Genomic DNA, 9878 nt, shown 5'->3' with positions numbered 1-9878 from the left:
AAACGAAATCCTGCCTGTACTTCTGGTAGTTCTCGATCCACATACTGCTGGAGTCTAGCTTGTAGGATTTTAAGCATAACTTTACTAGCATGAGAAATGAGTGCAATGGTGCGATAGTTTGAACATTCTTTGGCACTGCCTTTCTTTGGAATTGGAAGGTAAACTGATCTTTTCCAATCCTGTGGCCACTGTTGAGTTTTCCAAATTTGCTGGCAAATTGAGTGTAGCACTTTTACTGCATCGTCTTTTAAGATTTTGAATAGCTCAGCTGGAATACTGTCACCTCCACTAGCTTTGTTGTTGCTCAGCTTTTCTAAGGCCCACTTCACTTCACATTCTAGGATGTCTGGCTCGAGGTCAGTGACCACCTCATCGTGGTTATCAGGGACGTTAAGCTCATTCTTGTATAGTTCTTCTGTGTAATTTTGCCATCTCTTCTTAATCTCTTCTGCCTCTGTTAGGTCCCTGCCATTTTGGTCCTTTATCATGCCCATTTTTGCATGAAACGTTCCTTTCATCTCTCCAATTTTCTTGAAAAGATCTCTGGTACTCCCTATTCTATTGTTTTCTTCTATTTCTTTGCATTGTTCATTTAAGAAGGCATTCTTATCTCTTCTAGCTATTCTTTGGAATTCTGCATTTAATTGGGCATATCTTTCTTTTTCTCCCTTGCCTTTCGCTTCCCTCCTTTCCTCAGCTATTTGCAAAGCTTCCTCAGACAGCCATTTTGCTTTCTTGCATTTCTTTTTCTTTGGGATGGTTTTGGTTGCTACCTCTTGTACAATGTTGCGAACCTCTGTCCATAGTTTTTCAGGCACTCTGTCTATCAGATCTAATTCCTTAAATCTATTTGTCACCTCTACTGTATATTCAATAGGGATATGATTTAATTCATACCTGACTGGCCTAGCGCTTTTCCCTACTTTCTTTAATTTAAGCCTAAACTTTGCAAGGAGAAGCTCATGGTCTGAGCCACAGTCAGCTCCTGGTCTTGTTTTTACTGACTGTGTAGAGCTTTTCCATCTTTGGCTGCAGAGCACATACAGTAGTCGATCTGATTTCTGTGTTGACCGTCTGGTGATGTCCATGTGTAAAGCCGTCTCTTGGGTTGTTGGAAAAGAGTGTTTGCTATGACCATCGTATTCTCTTGACAAAATTCTATCAGCCTGTGCCCTGCTTCATTTTGTACTCCAAGGCCAAACTTGCCTGTTATTCCAGTTATCTTTTGGCTTCCTACTTTAGTGTTCCAATCCCCCATGATGATAAGGACATCATTTTTTGGTGTTAGTTCTATAAGGTGCTGTAGGGCTTCATAGAACCGGTCAATTTCATCCTCTTCAGCACCGGTGGTTGGGGCATAGACATGGACTACTGTGATATTGAATGGTTTGCCTTGGATTCGAACTGAGATCATTCTGTCATTTTGAGGATTGTATCCCAGTATTGCTTTTCCTATTTTTTTATTGACTATGAAGGCTACTCCATTTCTTCTGAGGGATTCTTGCCCGCAGTAGTATACCTGATGGTTATCTGAATTAAATTCACCCATTCCTGTCCATTTTAGTTCGCTGATACCTAAGATGTCGATATGGACATCACCAGACGGTCAACACAGAAATCAGATTGACTATATGCTCTGCAGCCAAAGATGGAGAAGCTCTATACAGTCGGTAAAAACAAGACCAGGAGCTGACTGTGGCTCAGACCATGAGCTTCTCCTTGCAAAGTTTACGCTTAAACTGAAGAAAGTAGGGAAAAGCACTAGGCCACTCAGGTATGAATTAAATCATATCCCTATTGAATATACAGTAGAGGTGACAAATAGATTTAAGGAATTAGATCTGATAGACAGAGTGCCTGAAGAACTATGGACAGAGGTTCGCGACATTGTACAACAGGTAGCAACCAAAACCATCCCAAAGAAAAAGAAATGCAAGAAAGCAAAATGGCTGTCTGAGGAAGCTTTGCAAATAGCTGAGGAAAGGAGGGAAGCGAAAGGCAAGGGAGAAAAACATAGATATGCCCAATTGAATGCAGAATTCCAGAGAATAGCTAGAAGAGATAAGAATGCCTTCTTAAATGAACAGTGCAAAGAAATAGAAGAAAACAATAGAATAGGGAGGACCAGAGATCTTTTCAAGAAAATTGGAGAGATGAAGGGAACGTTTCATGCAAAAATGGGCATGATAAAGGACCAAAATGGCAGGGACCTAACAGAGGCAGAAGAGATTAAGAAGAGGTGGCAAAATTACACAGAAGAACTATACAAGAATGAGCTTAACGTCCCAGATAATCACAATGAGGTGGTCACTGACCTCGAGCCAGACATCCTAGAATGTGAGGTGAAGTGGGCCTTAGAAAAGCTGAGCAACAACAAAGCTAGTGGAGGTGACAGTATTCCAGCTGAGCTATTCAAAATCTTAAAAGACAGTGCAGTAAAAGTGCTACACTCAATTTGCCAGCAAATTTGGAAAACTCAACAGTGGCCACAGGATTGGAAAAGATCAGTTTACATTCCAATTCCAAAGAAAGGCAGTGCCAAAGAATGTTCAAACTATCGCACCATTGCACTCATTTCTCATGCTAGTAAAGTCATGCTTAAAATCCTACAAGCTAGACTTCAGCAGTATGTGGATCGAGAACTACCATAAGTACAGGCAGGATTTCGAAGAGGCAGAGGAACTAGAGATCAAATTGCCAACATACGCTGGATCATGGAGAAAGCTAGGGAGTTCCAGAAAAACATCTACTTCTGCTTCATTGACTATGCTAAAGCCTTTGATTGTGTGGATCATAACAAACTGTGGCAAGTTCTTAAAGAGATGGGAGTACCAGACCATCTTATTTGTCTCTTGAGAAACCTATATGCGGGTCAAGAAGCAACAGTGAGAACTGGACACGGAACCACTGATTGGTTCAAAATTGGGAAAGGAGTCCGGCAAGACTGTATACTGTCGCCCTGCCTATTTAACTTATATGCAGAGCACATCATGAGAAAGGCAGGGCTAGATGAATCAAAAGTTGGAATTAAGATTGCCGGAAGAAATATCAACAACCTAAGATACGCAGATGGTACCACTCTAATGGCAGAAAGTGAAGAAGAACTAAAGAGCCTCTTGTTGCGGGTGAAGAAGGAGAGTGCAAAACTTGGGTTGAAACTTAACATTAAGAAAACCAAGATCATGGCATCTGGCCCTCTCAATTCTTGGCAAATAGATGGGGAAGAAATGGAGGTAGTGACAGATTTTGTTTTCCTGGGCTCCAAGATCACTGCAGATGGGGACTGTAGCCAAGAAATTAAAAGACGCTTGCTCCTGGGGAGGAAAGCCATGGCAAATCTAGACAGCACACTAAAAAGCAGAGACATCACCCTGTCAACAAAAGTGCGTATAGTCAAGGCTATGGTCTTCCCAGTTGCAATGTATGGCAGTGAAAGTTGGACCATAAGAAAGGCTGAGCGCCAAAGAATTGAGGCCTTTGAACTATGGTGCTGGAGAAGACTCCTGCGAGTCCCTTGGACTGCAAGGCGATCAAACCGGTCAGTCCTAGAGGAGATCAATCCTGACTGCTCTTTAGAAGGCCAGATCCTGAAGCTAAAACTCAAATACTTTGGCCACCTAATGAGAAGGAAGGACTCACTGGAGAAGAGCCTAATGCTGGGAAAGATCGAGGGCAATAGAAGAAGGGGACGACAGAGAATGAGGTGGCTGGATGGAGTCACTGAAGCAGTAGGCGTGAGCTTAAATGGACTCCAGAAGATGGTAGAAGACAGGAAGGCCTGGAGGAATGTTGTCCATAGGGTCGCGATGGGTCGGACACGACTTCGCAGCTAACAACAACAAAGATGTCGATGTTTAGTCTTGTCATCTCTTGTTTGACCACGTCCAGGTTTCCTTGATTCATGGATCTTACATTCCAGGTTCCTATGTAGAAAAAATCTTTACAGCATCGGACTTTCCTTTCACCACCAGACACATCCACAGCTGAGCGTCCTTTTGGCTTTGGCCCAGTCGCTTCATTCTTTCTGGCGCTACTAGTACTAGCCCTCTGCTCTTCCCCAGTAGCATATTGGACGCCTTCCGACCTGAGGGGCTCATCTTCCAGCGTCATATCGTTTTGCCTTTTGGTACTGTCCATAGGGTTTTCATGGCAAAGATACTGGAGTGGTTTGCCATTTCCTTCTCCAGTGGATCACGTTTTGTCAGAACTCTCTGCTATGACCTTTCCGTCTTGGGTGGCCCTGCACGGCATAGCTCATAGCTTCATTGAATTACACAAGCCCCTTCGCCACGACAAGGCAGTAATCCATGAAGGGGTGAGTCATCTAGAGACCTCTATATGGTGGACTTCCCGTCCCTTTAAGGCGACTGTCCCCCAGTGCGTTTAAAAACAACCTTCTTGCCACGGCCGACTTCCTGTCCACTTACCTTACCTTTCCCCCCACAGAGACCTTCTCAATACGGCGGACTGCCTGTCCGTTCAAATTGGCCATCCCCCGGTTTATTTGGAATAGACCTTCCTATTATGGCCGACTTCCTATCCGTTCTTCTTAGTCTTCCGTGCCAACTTCCTTTCGAAGCGACCTTCTCGCCATGGCGGACTTCCTGTCAGTCCTCTACAGTCATCCGCCAGTATCTTTGACAACGATCTTCTCAGTATGGCCGCCATCAACTTCCTGTTGATTTGCAGCACGGTTCTCTGCTTTTTCCTATGCTATTTTCTGCTCTATACTGCCGTGGTGCACGTCTACCGACAAGGCCGCAAGAAGGAAAAAAAAAGCCTGGTAGAGCCTCAGGTAAACCGAGTCATCCCCGCAGTTCCTGATTCCAGAAAGATATCAGGTTTTTCTATTACCTAGTTAGCGGGAGATCCGCACCTACCCGACCTAGTTAGCGGGGGATCTCCACCCCTCCCGCCACCCTGACCACTCATTTGCTCCTCTTCCCAAAGCTGACTGCCCGCTTGTTCCTGGCCTTTTGCTGCGTCTGTAAGGAAGCGACCGACTACCGGTAGTGGTGGCGCCAGCAGCGGTTGGGAGACCGGGTCTCTTTGTACTCATTCCGTTTCAACTTTAGAAAATCGAGTGGCTAAATTGGGAACATAGAGATGAAGTTAGTTTGTTTCAATAATACACTTAGGGTTTGTTTATGCGTGCTCAGCAGCGGCTTCTGTTGTGCTACAAAGATCGCGGAGCTCCTTTTTAGAGCCGGGACCGGCGCTCAAGATTTTTGGTGTCCGGGTCGGGAATGGGGTTCCGTCCCGTCTCTGGAGTCTCCTCGAAGGCTGCCAAACAAGGCAGCTGTTATAAAGGTGTTTCCCCAGCATCCCAGTCCCGGATGTAGGAAGAACGAGTCGTATCGCGCTTCTCTATATTATATCTTAATAGGTTCCTCTTAAAATTGTACCCCGCTCCCCCCCCATCCACCAAACCAAGATATTTTTTATTCAACAATAGTTTTGTTTGTTCTGCCTTGCTATTTCTTTAAGGAGATTGTACGTATGTACGTTGGTATTTATGTTACTTTTGATGTTTCTAAACAATATTTCTTAGAGATAACTATATATTAATATACGTTGAATGTTAAATATCTAATTGAAATAAATTGTATACATTTTATTAAGAAAGGATAAATATAAATTGATATAAAAATATAATTTATTTTGAAAATGTATATAACTTATCGGTGGCTAATAGCAGGGCTTTTCAACCTTTTCACCCATTGTACCACTTTTAGGATATGCCAACATCTGAGTACCACTATTCACCTAGCAAGGTGTCAAAAACTTGATGACCTAAAAAAAAAGGAAAAAAGTGATGAAGTACAGGTAGTCCTCGACTTACAAGAGTTCGCTTAGTGACTGTTTGGAGTTACAGTGGCACTAAAAAAAGTGTCCCCCAAGCCACAGCCGAGCAAGACATCTGTCTGCCCGACCAGCGGCGCCCTTCCTCCTGTCTGAGATTTTCATTGTTGTTAGCATTTCTGTTGAGGATTGGTAGCGGGTGTGGAGTGGGTGTTTGGTTTTTATTCCCCCCATCTGCTGGGTGGTTGCAGCAGGTTTTGATCACTTTACATGACCCTGGGACACTGTGACCATCATAAATATGAATCAGTTGCCAAGCATCTGAATGTAAATCACAAGACCCTGGAGATGCTGCAACATTCCAGCTGATCGGCACTTCTTCTGGGCTCAGCAGAAGCACCAGGATCGGCGCCGAGCTCCAGCTGGAGCCTGGCACTGATCCTGGCACTTCCGCTGAGCCCTGACAGCCCTGCAGCTCCAGCCGTCTCTCGCTCAGGCTTGTGCAGTGCTGCCACCGGTTCAGCTCATTCCCCTCTACCGCTACCACTTTTCTAGGATGGTTGCGTGCCAGGTGCCAATGTACCACAGGTGGTACCCGTACCACTGGTTGAAAAGCCCTTCCTTATTATCATTGAATGTATGGATAAAAGGGGGGAGACAAGATTAGTAGGAATTTACTAATTTGTTTGCCATCCATCTAACTTTGCAGAACTTTGTCCAAAGCAAGTCAGGTTTACGAATGGCAGGAAATTCCTCCCTTTCCTCTCCAGGTTGCCGGAAACAGCCCACCCACCGCCCAGAGGTACAAGAAAGAAAAAGCAGGTCTCTCTGGGGGCAACAGGAGACTCGGGTCTTTGCAGAGTACGCCGTCTCGTTCCTCCCGTGTAATCTGCGAGAGCCCTTCTGGGCCCGGCGGACTTCCTGTCCGTTCCTATCGGCCGTCCCCCAGGACCTTTGTACTAGGACCTTTCCATCACGGCTGACTTTTGGTCCTTTTTTTTTATCATTCCTCTAACTTCCTTTCAGAGAGTGAGAGAGACCTTCTCGGCACGGCGGACTTCCTGTCCTAGCAAATTTGCTGCCCCACAGGGCCTTTGAAAAACGACATTTCCACGATGGCCATTTTCCGGTCCAACCTTCTTAGTCATCCTCCAACTTTTTTTCGTGGCGACCTTCTGGGCCCGGTGGACTTCACGTCCGATCAACAAGTTAGACCGTAGATTTAAAATGCCATTAAAAAGGTTTATTTCTTTCGGCGGCCGCAATACCGGGTTTGATCACAGGAGGGCATGGTTTCGTTCCTCATAGCATTAATAATGAGGCCCTCGTAGGCCTTTCCCCTAGGATCGGGACACCGAAAAGCGAAGCCACAAAGTGCAGAGCGCCCCCTTCACAGGGACCTCAAAATGGCCAACTCCCTGTCCGCTCCTTTTAGTCTTCCCTGCCAACTTCCTTTCGTAGCGACTTTCTCGCCACGGCGGAGTTCCTGTCAGCTCAGCCGCGGCTTCCGTTGTGCTACAAAGATCGCGGAGCTCCTTTTTAGAGCCGGGGCCGGCGTTCAAGGTTTTTGGCGGCCGGGTCCGGAATGGGGTTCCCTCCCGTGTCGGGGGTCTCCTCGAAGGCTGTCAAGCAAGGCAGCCGTTTAATGGTGTTTTCCCAGCGCCCAAGTCCCGGATGTAGAACAACGAGCGGTATGGCGCTTCTCTGTATAAGATCTTAATAGGTTCCTCTTAAAAGCGTACCCCGCTCACTCCCGTCCACCAGACTAAGATGTTTTCATTCAAGAATAGTTTTGCTTGACCTGCCCTGCTAATTCTTTAAGGAGATTGTACGTACGTACGTTTCTTTTTAATAATAATAATAATAAAATTGGAACTCCTGCTCAAGCAGGAGACCTTACAAAACCACAGACTTGGGAGCCTGGAGGTCATCTAGTCCACCCCCATGCTCAGTCAGGAAGCCTTATACCATTTCAGACAAACGGCTGCCCAGTCTTTTCTTAAAAGCTTCCAGTGTTGGAGCATTCACCGCTTCTGGAGGAAGGCTCTTCCACTGGTTAATTGTTCTCACTGTCAGGAAGTTTCTCCTTAGTTCTAGGTTTTGGGGTAAGGCACATCATCACATTTCACATCATCAAGTGAAAAATCGGAGGAATATTATGCCACTGAAATTAGTTCAAATTAAGTATCGGGATAAGTTTCAGGCGGAAACTCAGTTTTATTTATTTTAATTTTTTTTATTTTAATTCCATTTATATCCCGCCCTTCTCCGAAGACTCAGGGCGGCTTACAAGCTTAGCAGTAGCCTTCATTCTATGTATATGCCTGCTTGTTAGGGCTTTCACACATCCCCCAAGCGGCATTATTACAAAGTGAGCTTAATTGCCCCCAACAATCTGGGTCCTCATTTTACCTACCTCGGAAGGATGGAAGGCTGAGTCAACCTTGAGCCTGGTGGGATGCGAACCTGCACTAATGGCAGGCAGCTGGTGTTACTTAAGGAGGCATTAGCCCACTGCTCCACCAAGGCTCTGTTAACGAGAAGCACGATTGCCCTAGTCTTAAATCTTCTGAGAGTCGGGCAAAGAGCCACTCTCCAGGGTCCCATCGCAGAATCCGGTAGCTGTGTAGAGAAGGCCCTTTCCTAGGGGCCCGACGCTTTACTTTCTGTCCGGGGGTGGGTGGGAGTCAGAAACGACCTCCAGGGCCCTCTTAGCAGCAGAATCCAAAACAGAAAGGAGACGAGACAGGCAAGCGGGTAGCTTTGCAGCAAGCAGGCGGCATACGAAACCCAGGGCGGTTCCGATAGTATTTTGGGTTTATCGAGTCAGCACTGTTTTTCCGAGGATAGGGGCAACTTCAGTAGTTGTTTTGTATTTGTCTTTAGCTCTCTTTTGGGCAAGAAGCAGTCTGCGTAACACTCGTTTCTCCCACTTTCTAGAACTAGGCCGCTCGATGGATGCAGGCGCGGAGCCCTTCTGCGAAGATGTTTCATCAGCCTGCCCCTTGGAAAGCGAAATGCCAAGGTGACCACCCTATCCTTTGGGCCACGGGGGACAGCGAGAGCTTGGAGTTTAGAGGTCAGGAGCCGGTGTTTTGTGTTACGTGCCTACGGTCCGCTGCGATCTTGTCAGCAGCACTCTCCATCGCTTCTGGCTCTCCCAATGCTGTAACTATCTGTTTTGTTGTTGAGATATAATGTGGCATCTGCCTTTTTCACAGAGGGAGTAACAAACTTTCCAGGCCCCTGCCGATACTTTCTTTAAAATCAAACATTTGCCTTTTAAAATACTGCCAGAACGTTGTTATGCTCTGCCAGATTTTGTCTACACTAGTTAGTAGCAGAACATCCACAGAGACCCGTATTGACTGAAAAGCAGTTTCGGAGCAGTTAGCCAAAGGGCTGCTCTGTAGTCACAGAGCGACTCGTGAGCCACAGGGAACCCCATCCTCTACCAGAAGGAAGAAAGAGGTAAGATGTTTTTCTAAAAAGAAAACAAAAAAATTGTAAGCAACTATATTCTCCCCAAGGGGACTTTTTTCACCTGCGGTCTCAGTCCGAGGCTCTGGTGTCTCAGTTTGCTTTTCCAATCCACTTAAGCAAAACCTTTAAATGAAACGATCTCATAATTCACTTCGCTTAATGGACAGGAGTAGAAGAGTCGCTTCACCCACACGTCCTAGAGAGGAAGGAAAAGATCTACCGCCCGATCGGTCCTGTCCTCGCCAACGTGGTTGGCCTCGGGAAGGTTCGTTCAACCAGACTTCGACAGACCATCCACGCAAGGCTTCAGGGGCTTCTTAGCTCACGGTAGCCCCAGCATTCGGTCTCAGCTTAACACAAGGCATACACCAGGCCGGTGCGGCCAATTCAGGAAACAACAAATTCCTACTCGGGTCAATGCATGAACCCCGTTCGTTTAGAGAAGCTGCCGCCCTCGCTACCGCCGAGTAGGTCTCCTCGCCCGCACCCTGGAGGCCAAGCCCTTCCGCCTCTTGAGATGCAGACTTGCTGCTGCCGTGCCTTTTCGTCTGCTAGCAGGTGGGTTCTTTTGCTCCGCTTCGATCTGCTCTGCT

General features: G+C 46.3%; 1 long non-coding RNA gene across 1 annotated transcript; it reads left to right on the top strand.

The window, feature by feature from the left end:
* Window positions 1-6742: 6742 nt before the first annotated feature.
* On the top strand, window positions 6743-9577 carry LOC308676699. Its single transcript, XR_014028347.1, has 3 exons — window positions 6743-7634; window positions 8743-8881; window positions 9453-9577. It is a non-coding gene; the product is annotated as an uncharacterized lncRNA (long non-coding RNA).
* The last annotated feature ends 301 nt before the right edge of the window (window positions 9578-9878 follow it).

Source organism: Vipera berus (assembly GCF_964194415.1).
Source record: "Vipera berus genome assembly, chromosome: W".
Lineage (NCBI taxonomy): Eukaryota > Metazoa > Chordata > Lepidosauria > Squamata > Viperidae > Vipera > Vipera berus.
Note: the sequence above shows the minus strand (reverse complement) of the source record. Positions and strands in the feature narration are given on the sequence as shown.